This window comes from Xenopus tropicalis, chromosome 8 (genome assembly GCF_000004195.4).
Source record: "Xenopus tropicalis strain Nigerian chromosome 8, UCB_Xtro_10.0, whole genome shotgun sequence".
NCBI classification, from domain to species: Eukaryota; Metazoa; Chordata; class Amphibia; order Anura; family Pipidae; genus Xenopus; species Xenopus tropicalis.
In genome coordinates, this window is record NC_030684.2 from 2,580,819 (window position 1) to 2,588,818 (window position 8,000).

At 54.1% G+C, this 8,000-nt stretch overlaps 1 protein-coding gene across 1 annotated transcript in view; it reads right to left on the reverse strand.

Moving 5' to 3' along the window:
- slc31a1 (solute carrier family 31 (copper transporter), member 1) overlaps nucleotides 1-7,898 on the reverse strand; it is a gene marked incomplete at its 3' end in the record, with an annotated part of 37,123 nt that extends 29,225 nt beyond the window's left edge. Inside the window, 1 exon segment of the mRNA NM_001001238.1 lies at nucleotides 7,828-7,898.
- Between the last annotated feature and the right edge of the window lie 102 nt (nucleotides 7,899-8,000).

Here is an 8,000-nt window from a genome sequence, read left to right on the forward strand (position 1 = left end):
GTACTTCCTGCTCCTGGGCTGCTCTCTTTCCCATGGTCAGGCAGGAACCTTCCCCCTGGGTAAGTGAATCCAATCTCCCCCCAGTACTTACCCAGGTACAGAGCTCTGATTCTCTGTACTTCCTGCTCCTGGGCTGCTCTCTTTCCCATGGTCAGACAGGAACCTCCCCCTGGGTAAGTGAATCCAATCTCCCCCCAGTACTTACCCAGGTACAGAGCTCTGATTCTCTGTACTTCCTGCTCCTGGGCTGCTCTCTTTCCCATGGTCAGGCAGGAACCTCCCCCTGGGTAAGTGAATCCAATCTCCCCCCAGTACTTACCCAGGTACAGAGCTCTGATTCTCTGTACTTCCTGCTCCTGGGCTGCTCTCTTTCCCATGGTCAGACAGGAACCTTCCCCCTGGGTAAGTGAATCCAATCTCCCCCAGTACTTACCCAGGTACAGAGCTCTGATTCTCTGTACTTCCTGCTCCTGGGCTGCTCTCTTTCCCATGGTCAGGCAGGAACCTCCCCCTGGGTAAGTGAATCCAATCTCCCCCCAGTACTTACCCAGGTACAGAGCTCTGATTCTCTGTACTTCCTGCTCCTGGGCTGCTCTCTTTCCCATGGTCAGACAGGAACCTCCCCCTGGGTAAGTGAATCCAATCTCCCCCCAGTACTTACCCAGGTACAGAGCTCTGATTCTCTGTACTTCCTGCTCCTGGGCTGCTCTCTTTCCCATGGTCAGGCAGGAACCTCCCCCTGGGTAAGTGAATCCAATCTCCCCCCAGTACTTACCCAGGTACAGAGCTCTGATTCTCTGTACTTCCTGCTCCTGGGCTGCTCTCTTTCCCATGGTCAGACAGGAACCTTCCCCCTGGGTAAGTGAATCCAATCTCCCCCCAGTACTTACCCAGGTACAGAGCTCTGATTCTCTGTACTTCCTGCTCCTGGGCTGCTCTCTTTCCCATGGTCAGGCAGGAACCTCCCCCTGGGTAAGTGAATCCAATCTCCCCCCAGTACTTACCCAGGTACAGAGCTCTGATTCTCTGTACTTCCTGCTCCTGGGCTGCTCTCTTTCCCATGGTCAGACAGGAACCTTCCCCTGGGTAAGTGAATCCAATCTCCCCCCAGTACTTACCCAGGTACAGAGCTCTGATTCTCTGTACTTCCTGCTCCTGGGCTGCTCTCTTTCCCATGGTCAGGCAGGAACCTCCCCCTGGGTAAGTGAATCCAATCTCCCCCCAGTACTTACCCAGGTACAGAGCTCTGATTCTCTGTACTTCCTGCTCCTGGGCTGCTCTCTTTCCCATGGTCAGACAGGAACCTCCCCCTGGGTAAGTGAATCCAATCTCCCCCCAGTACTTACCCAGGTACAGAGCTCTGATTCTCTGTACTTCCTGCTCCTGGGCTGCTCTCTTTCCCATGGTCAGACAGGAACCAAGGGGCCCACCCCCTATAGTGAGGTTTCGGCTACACCCCCCATTTTCCCTATTATTTATATAGTGAGAGAGAAGTGAGATTCGGTTGGTTGGGCTCCAGCCAATCCCTGGGAGATATGGGAGATATGGGAGATTGGGCAATCAGACCTCGGTACTAATGGTCTGACTGTGCCAGGGAGTGGGAGATAGCCCACTGTTGGTGCCAAGCTGGCAGCCTGTGAAACACAGATAGGGTTGCTGGTTGCTAGGGAGGGTTTGCTGTGACACCGCCCAGGTTAGACATGCCACTTGGCACTGCCAGTGTTTATGTGCTGAAACCCTGGCACATGTGGGGCATAAAGGAGAGGGAGAGAGGTTATTACCACACAGGGGATTAAGGAGAAAACAAGGCGACTGCTGTATTTGATCATATCTTTGCTTGTGGGCTGAGCCCTACCCTCTAATTACCCAATATGAACAGGATATATTCTTCCTTGAAACTGGATAGAGAGTATTTTGCGTATGGTATGACTATGAGCAAACTTAGGGGGCTGTTCCTGCTGAATTGTGCTTAGTACAGGGGAATCCCTATGTGCCATAGTTTTATGGTATCTCTCTGTACAGACTATGAGCAAACTTAGGGGGCTGTTCCTGCTGAATTGTGCTTAGTACAGGGGAATCCCTATGTGCCATAGTTTTATGGTATCTCTCTGTACAGACTATGAGCAAACTTAGGGGGCTGTTCCTGCTGAATTGTGCTTAGTACAGGGGAATCCCTATGTGCCATAGTTTTATGGTATCTCTCTGTACAGGCTATGGGCAAACTTAGGGGGCTGTTCCTGCTGAATTGTGCTTAGTACAGGGGAATCCCTATGTGCCATAGTTTTATGGTATCTCTCTGTACAGGCTATGAGCAAACTTAGGGGGCTGTTCCTGCTGAATTGTGCTTAGTACAGGGGAATCCCTATGTGCCATAGTTTTATGGTATCTCTCTGTACAGGCTATGAGCAAACTTAGGGGGCTGTTCCTGCTGAATTGTGCTTAGTACAGGGGAATCCCTATGTGCCATAGTTTTATGGTATCTCTCTGTACAGGCTATGGGCAAACTTAGGAGGCTGTTCCTGCTGAATTGTGCTTAGTACAGGGGAATCCCTATGTGCCATAGTTTTATGGTATCTCTCTGTACAGGCTATGGGCAAACTTAGGGGGCTGTTCCTGCTGAATTGTGCTTAGTACATGGGAATCCCTAATCAGAGCTCTGTATCTGGGTAAGTACTGGGGGGAGATTGGATTCACTTACCCAGGGGGGGGTTCCTGCCTGACCATGGGAAAGAGAGCAGCCCAGGAGCAGGAAGTACAGAGAATTAGAGCTCTGTACCTGGGTAAGTACTGGGGGGAGATTGGATTCACTTACCCAGGGGGGGGGTTCCTGCCTGACCATGGGAAAGAGAGCAGCCCAGGAGCAGGAAGTACAGAGAATCAGAGCTCTGTACCTGGGTAAGTACTGGGGGGAGATTGGATTCACTTACCCAGGGGGGGGTTCCTGCCTGACCATGGGAAAGAGAGCAGCCCAGGAGCAGGAAGTACAGAGAATCAGAGCTCTGTACCTGGGTAAGTACTGGGGGGAGATTGGATTCACTTACCCAGGGGGAGGTTCCTGCCTGACCATGGGAAAGAGAGCAGCCCAGGAGCAGGAAGTACAGAGAATCATAACACTGTGACTGAGATGCTGATCACAGGTTCCTACTATACAGACAGTTTCCTATGGAAGCTATTTGATGGAGCGCCCTCTAGTGGGCAGACAGTAGGTAAGTAATGCAGTAAAACCCTAGTTAAGCAGCTTTGAGAGCTTTCCAGCCAGTGGTATTTCTGAGTATGTTACTGAATGGGTTAAACGTCTGTGCCAATAAAGTGTCGTAACAGCACATAATTGCCCTCTCGCTCTCTCTAATTGATGCAAATATAAGTATTCTTTATTATGCCTCCCGGTGAGAGACGCCTGGGAGTTGCACCAACCCAGTATTTCCCAGCATAGCCTTCTAGTATCCGAGCTCCAATAGCAGCCATTCAATTGTCCCGCCTCCCCGCTGGCACTGCCCCCTGGCACCAACCCTGAGACTAATAAGCACTTTGGTAATTTCTCTTCCTCTGGGGCAAACTTTGCCATTCAGACTTCTACATTCAGCCCTACAGAATAACCAATCGGATTGGAGTTGGTTGCACAGACCCGTAGCCTGGGAACCCCAAATGTTTCTACTGTAACCTTGTTATGGGCTAAGGGGGCCCAGCCTGAAGGCCAGTTAGGGGGGGATTTGGGGTGAGTGCTTATTTGTGCCCTGGGTACCCCTGGAACTATAGCGGGGTGACTGTCACCCCAATGTTTCTATATATCTGTAACCTTGTTATGGGCTAAGGGGGCCCAGCCTGAAGGCCAGTTAGGGGGGGATTTGGGGTGAGTGCTTATTTGTGCCCTGGGTACCCCTGGAACTATAGCGGGGTGACTGTCACCCCAATGTTTCTATATATCTGTAACCTTGTTATGGGCTAAGGGGGCCCAGCCTGAAGGCCAGTTAGGGGGGGATTTGGGGTGAGTGCTTATTTGTGCCCTGGGTACCCCTGGAACTATAGCAGGGTGACTGTTACCCCAATGTTTCTATATATCTGTAACCTTGTTATGGGCTAAGGGGGCCCAGCCTGAAGGCCAGTTAGGGGGGATTTGGGGTGAGTGCTTATTTGTGCCCTGGGTACCCCTGGAACTATAGCGGGGTGACTGTTACCCCAATGTTTCTATATATCTGTAACCTTGTTATGGGCTAAGGGGGCCCAGCCTGAAGGCCAGTTAGGGGGGGATTTGGGGTGAGTGCTTATTTGTGCCCTGGGTACCCCTGGAACTATAGCAGGGTGACTGTTACCCCAATGTTTCTATATATCTGTAACCTTGTTATGGGCTAAGGGGCCCAGCCTGAAGGCCAGTTAGGGGGGGATTTGGGGTGAGTGCTTATTGTGCCCTGGGTAACCCTGGAACTATAGCGGGGTGACTGTTACCCCAATGTTTCTATATATCTGTAACCTTGTTATGGGCTAAGGGGGCCCAGCCTGAAGGCCAGTTGGGGGGGATTTGGGGTGAGTGCTTATTTGTGCCCTGGGTACCCCTGGAACTATAGCGGGGTGACTGTTACCCCAATGTTTCTATATATCTGTAACCTTGTTATGGGCTAAGGGGGCCCAGCCTGAAGGCCAGTTAGGGGGGGATTTGGGGTGAGTGCTTATTTGTGCCCTGGGTACCCCTGGAACTATAGCGGGGTGACTGTTACCCCAATGTTTCTATATATCTGTAACCTTGTTATGGGCTAAGGGGGCCCAGCCTGAAGGCCAGTTAGGGGGGGATTTGGGGTGCTTATTTGTGCCCTGGGTACCCCTGGAACTATAGTGGGGTGACTGTTACCCCAATGTTTCTATATATCTGTAACCTTGTTATGGGCTAAGGGGGGTTGGATGACAGTCAGAAAGCCAAAGGTCAGTAACAACCCCCACAATGTGCTGCAATACAAAGGCAGTTGGAAGCCGCCCCAGTATACAGGGTAAATCAATATTTAAGGGCCGTTACACCAAACAGGGGAAAAGACTTTATTTACACAACATTTACAAACTAAATACTGTTCTTCCCCCAGGGGCCTGAACAGAGCGGAGCCATGAATGGCAGGGTAAGCACTGACACTAACACCCCGCCACTAACACCCCGCCACTAACAGCCCGCCACTAACAGCCCGCCACTAACAGCCCGCCACTAACAGCCCGCCACTAACAGCCCGCCACTAACAGCCCGCCACTAACAGCCCGCCACTAACAGCCCGCCACTAACAGCCCGCCACTACAGCCCGCCACTAACAGCCCGCCACTAACAGCCCGCCACTAACAGCCCGCCACTAACAGCCCGCCACTAACACCCCGCCACTAACAGCCCGCCACTAACAGCCCGCCACTAAAGCCGCCACTAACAGCCCGCCACTAACAGCCCCGCCACTAACAGCCCGCCACTAACAGCCCGCCACTAACAGCCCGCCACTAACAGCCCGCCACTAACAGCCCGCCACCTAACAGCCCGCCACTAACAGCCCGCCACTAACAGCCCGCCACTAACAGCCCGCCACTAACAGCCCGCACTAACAGCCCGCCACTAACACCCCGCCACTAACAGCCCGCCACTAACACCCAGCCACTAACACCCAGCCACTAACACCCAGCCACTAACACCCAGCCACTAACACCCAGCCACTAACAGCCCGCCACTAACAGCCCGCCACTAACAGCCCGCCACTAACACCCAGGCACTAACACCCAGGCACTAACACCCAGGCACTAACACCCAGGCACTAACAGCCCGCCACTAACACCCAGGCACTAACAGCCCGCCACTAACAGCCCGCCACTAAACACCCAGGCACTAACAGCCCGCCACTAACACCCAGGCACTAACAGCCCGCCACTAACACCCAGGCACTAACAGCCCGCCACTAACAGGCCCGCCACTAACACCCAGGCACTAACAGCCCGCCACTAACAGCCCGCCACTAACACCCCGCCACTAACACCCCGCCACTAACAGGCCCGCCACTAACAGCCCGCCACTAACAGCCCGCCACTAACAGCCCGCCACTAACAGCCCGCCACTAACAGCCCGCCACTAACACCCAGGCACTAACACCCAGGCACTAACACCCAGGCACTAACACCCAGGCACTAACACCCAGGAACTAACACCCAGGAACTAACAGCCAGCCACTAACACCCAGGCACTAACACCCAGGCACTAACACCCAGGCACTAACAGCCCGCCACTAACACCCAGGCACTAACAGCCCGCCACTAACAGCCCGCCACTAACACCCCGCCACTAACAGCCCGCCACTAACAGCCCGCCACTAACACCCAGGCACTAACAGCCCGCCCGACAACAGCCCGCCACTAACAGCCCGCCACTAACAGCCCGCCAACTAACAGCATGCCCGCCACTAACAGCCCGCCACTAACAGCCCGCCACTAACAGCCCGCCACTAACAGCCAGGCACTAACAGCCCGCCACTAACAGCCCGCCACTAACAGCCCGCCACTAACACCCAGGCACTAACAGCCCGCCACTAACACCCCGCCACTAACAGCCCGCCACTAACAGCCCGCCACTAACAGCCCGCCACTAACAGCCCGCCACTAACACCCAGGCACTAACACCCAGGCACTAACACCCAGGAACTAACACCCAGGAACTAACAGCCAGCCACTAACACCCAGGCACTAACACCCAGGCACTAACAGCCCGCCACTAACACCCAGGCACTAACAGCCCGCCACTAACACCCAGGCACTAACAGCCCGCCACTAACACCCAGGCACTAACAGCCCGCCACTAACAGCCCGCCACTAACACCCAGGCACTAACAGCCCGCCACTAACAGCCCGCACTAACACCCAGGCACTAACAGCCCGCCACTAACAGCCCGCCCCCAAGCCCCACTAACACCCAGGCACTAACACCCAGGCACTAACACCCAGGAACTAACACCCAGGAACTAACAGCCAGCCACTAACACCCAGGCACTAACACCCAGGCACTAACAGCCCGCCACTAACAGCCCGCCACTAACATCCCACCACTAACACCCAGGCACTAACATCCCACCACTAACACCCAGGCACAGCTGATGAGTTATTTGCTGGGCAATCTGCCCCCGGGGCATCCAAAATAGGCCCTGGCTTTTCCAGTACCCCCAGATTCCCAGTACCCCCAGATTCCCAGTACCCCCAGATTCCCAGTACCCCAGATTCCCAGTACCCCAGATTCCCAGTACCCCCAGATTCCCAGTACCCCCAGATTCCCAGTACCCCAGATTCCCAGTACCCCAGATTCCCAGTACCCCCAGATTCCCAGTACCCCAGATTCCCAGTACCCCCAGATTCCCAGTACCCCAGATTCCCAGTACCCCAGATTCCCAGTACCCCCAGATTCCCAGTACCCCCAGATTCCCAGTACCCCCAGATTCCCAGTACCCAGGCCCGGTAGGAAGGGGTGCCAGTGGCTAATAATGGATGTGGGGCACCTTGTGCCAAACAGAATGGAGTAGTGGCGGGCACTGTGCCAAGGGCAGGGGGGGCACACCCGACTTATATTGTACTGTCACCCACTGTGCCCTACAGCCCTTATATCTGCCCATTTGTGTCTGTAAGTTCCCCTCCCATATAGAGTGTAAGCTCTACGGCCCAGGGACCCCCATCCTCTTGTGCCTTTGACTCTTATCTTATTGCAACTGTATCTTGTATTTATTGTTATACATAAGTTAGAAGGAAACAGGGTGCCCCTGGCTGAGGGAAGGGTGCAGACAAGTGGAAGAAGTAGTGCCAGTGAGAGCAGGTAACTGAAGCCCAATTACTCACCCTCCGCAGGATCCGTAGTTCCAATCCCGGAACCAGAGGTCACTCCGCGTACTGTCACCTCAGACCGCTTCACGCTAAGTGACCGACTTTGCCCCGCCTCCCGCTAAGCCCCACCCACGCCAAATCCACTGAATGAAACTTTGTTCCCTCCTCCTGAACGTTTGAACCTATCA